Below are 3,556 nucleotides of genomic sequence, written 5' to 3' on the forward strand. Positions count from 1 at the left end.
ACTGCAAGCGTGGCATCTGTCCAAACCAACTTAATGGTGTTTATGAGAAGGTCATGTAAGCATAAGCTAAAATCTTTGTGTGCTACATCTATCAATGCTTTACTGCTCTTTCTGATCAGCAGTCTCCAAGGGACCTTGGTTATGGACCACAGTCTCTGCCTGAAATGTCAGGAGGAAAGGAACCAGCATACAGCAAATAGAGTTAATTTCTGAGAGAGAGACTTGGTTATGTGCCTGCTGTTGAGGTACTAGTCTTACCGGCCTGTTGAAATAGTGGAGTCAGAAAGTATAACTTACAGAGCGCAGGAGCCTGCGTACTTCTTTTTGTGTCTCCTTCGATGAGGGGAGAAGCAGACACTGGCAAAACTGAAAGCAGCCACCTTCAAGCTGGTCACATGAAGCAGATGCATGCATTTTCACTTTGGATGTGGTGCTTACTCTCACGGAGTAAGTCACTGAGGTTTGGAACTGGCGGGATACAGGAGGAGACATTTATGTGGCTTACGATAAAACCATGGTTGTTTATAATAAAAATTAAAACTACACAGGTGTCTCAGAACAGATGAAGATTAACTGGCTTCAGAATTTGAGTCAGCTTCTAGTTAATGGGGGTCAGGAAGAAATTTACCTAGTGGTAAATTCTGTAACTGCTTTCTCCAAGGTTTCTTGCAGCTTTCTCCCAAGTGTCTAGCATTGCAGTTGCTTTAGATACTCAATGAGATGGATTACAGGTAACACAGGACAGCTGTGTCAGTGTGCTTTGATCTAACTTCAGATACCTGGTTTGAGGTTTTTTGAATGTTGTATGATAAGATGACCACAGTGGAGAATTTTTCTTCTTCTACTTCACTAACGTAGGGCAAGAATAAGTAGAATTTGAGCATGATTTTGCGTGAAAATTCAAAATTACTCTGATTAGTTGGTTTTAAGTATGGATTTGTCTAAAGAGGAATTAAAATTGAAAACCATGTTTGACTGGTTTGTTAATGTTTCTTCCAAGCTCCGTGGTTTACATCCTCTCCTCCCCATGTTATCATTTATTTTACTTCTTTATGTCACAGTCCATTTCTAAGGCTCTGACATTTTTGGAACTGTTTTATAATTAAAGGAATGAATAATTCAGGTCACTGGCAATTTACGGTTTTCTCTACTCCACTGTCTGTAGTGGAGTAACTAAACGTGGAAGAGAAAAGGAATCAAAATCAGGTTTGCCTCATTCATCCAAGTAGTCCATAAAGGATAAGTATTATTTCTTGATCTGTACAGCCTTCAAAAGACTGCCAGTGTGTTTGGTGGCTGGATCAGACTCCTACTAGATCCAGTTGTTTATTCAAACACAGGAACGGTACAGGTAGCCAGAGCAGGTGACGGGGACCAGCGGACTTTTCTGTTTCCATCTCTTTCTTCCCACTGTGTCAAAGACACCGCGTGCCGCCTGGAGCTGTCCTCCAGTTCCCACCTGGGAAGGAGCTGCTCAATTTCAAACGAGGCTGGAGCCACCTCCTGTTGCAGAGTTGTCCATCCTGTCAGCAGCAGGACAGCCATCGCAGACAGCAGGGCTGCCAGCCCACACCAGAAACACTGAGAAGAGGATGTTTGCTTGCACATCTTTAGGTCGTGTTAGATTACAAAGGCCATCATTGTAGCACTGTTTGCTTCTTCCTTCCTTCCCTATTTTTCTCCAAATTTCTAATGTGTAACAAAGGAACAGTTTTCTACACGATACTTAGTTTTGGTAAGTGATAAGCCTAACACAGCCAGCCACAGGGAAACATAGTGAGGTACATGAACATGGTGTCTGATCAGAAGCATGTGAGCAGTGTTGCTGAAGGGAGTAGGGATATTTACATGTTTCATTTTAGACTTGCATTTAATTACCTTGCTAATCAGGGCTAAGTTCCCAAGCAAAAGTGATGCATCATCTCAAAGGATAACATGATTGTTCCGTGGGTAATGTAAAATTATTTCTCTCTTTGTGCTTCACTTTAAGATAAGCCATGCTAAGTGGAATGAACTATTATAGTCAAAAATAAAATAGCTGAGTGATAGCTATGTTGAAATGTACTAATGCTATTTGGAAGAGATTTGGGATTACAGTTCTGTTTCTTTCTTATGGTGGTTTATACACATTTCGTTCCAAGCAATTTTGGCAAAACGTGATAGAAGATTCTTGAGTTCTTTAATTCTTGGATAGCCAAACCACTTGTATGCAGTGACTCCTTGAATTTATTAGCTAACACTATTGAAGAGAAGTCTGGTTTAATGTACTCAGGCAGTGAAAAGTAACAAAGACAATGTAAATCAACTGAAATCATCAGACTTCGTAAAATCAGCTTAAAAAGTTTACTGTCAACAACCAGCTAATACTTGTATGTGTGAACACATACGAGCATGGTAACTTGTATCTTACATGTATACATATAACCTTTTCTATTTAAAAAGAAAAAATATTATATGAACTTTCCTTGTACTAACACTAAAGACATCACTGGAAAAGCAGCGCTGCTGAGCTGAGCCCTGATATAAGTAGTGGTAAATTTGTTAACTTCAAAGGAGAGCTGTGATATGTAACGTGCCCTGTAACTAGCAAAATTTACCAGCATGTGGTTCTGGTTTCACATATCTGTAATGCCATTGATTTAAAAAGGTTACAAGGATGTGAATTTGGATTTACGTACTGATGAATCAGCCAGCTTCATCATCGTTATGTATTTATTTATCCTGTGTCAATGACAGTTGCTTTTGACTTTTACCAAATGAAACTAAGCTATACATGTGGTTTCTGTATTTTGTTTTCCTGCCTAAATAGACACTGGGTGTGTGTGTCTCTCTTTCTCGGTCCAAAACATTTAGGATAGGGTATTTTTTTATTGAGGGGGAGAAATACGAAGATAGTCATCTACGAAGATGGAACATGAGATGCCAGGTCAGCCCCCAGTGCTCCTGTTCCTTGCTCCGTTCTCTGGCCGCATGCAGGCATTTTGTATTTTTTTCTGCTGGTTGAAGGATTTACAGATTGTGGCTCTAAAGGTGCCACTGTACCACATCCCTGTACCTGTTGCTTAGGTTTCTTGCTCTGCAGCCCTGTTGTAAGGTATGTGTGAGGCACCTTGGAGCGTAGGCAACATGTAGTACTGCCTCCTTTAATTGTGGGAAAGTATGTCTAATGGTATAAACCAATGGAGATTCACTGACCTCAGTGGTTCGATCCTATTTCCTACCAGTTAACATGTATTTCCTAACTTGGAGCGGGGGCACAGTCAGACCCAGTGGAAGATTTTGAATTAGTCTGGAGGTTGCTGCAGCCACATGCTTCACCTGGAATAAAATTAAAAAAAAAAAAAAAAAAAAAAAAAAGCTGTTGGTGAGGTTGCAGGTTTATCTCAGGAAAGAAACTTTGCAGGAGGTCAGTAAAGAAGTAGAGGGAGGATAACTTTGGACTCTGGAATGATTATCACCCCAAATCAGGGGTTTTATGTCCCTCTCCACCCCTTTTACAGTGAAACTTTGGAGTGATTACATTGATTTTTCTCATTCATTTGCTCTTGTCCCTTAG

The 3,556-nt window shown here is 40.4% G+C and overlaps 1 protein-coding gene across 1 annotated transcript in view; it reads left to right on the forward strand.

Annotated features, from left to right (window-relative positions):
* The window catches only part of IKZF2 (IKAROS family zinc finger 2), a 193,275-nt gene that overhangs the window by 114,664 nt on the left and 75,055 nt on the right, over positions 1-3,556 (forward strand). The window lies entirely within an intron of this gene.

The sequence above is a fragment of the Falco punctatus genome (assembly GCF_963210335.1).
Source record: "Falco punctatus genome assembly, chromosome: 8".
Taxonomy (NCBI): domain Eukaryota; kingdom Metazoa; phylum Chordata; class Aves; order Falconiformes; family Falconidae; genus Falco; species Falco punctatus.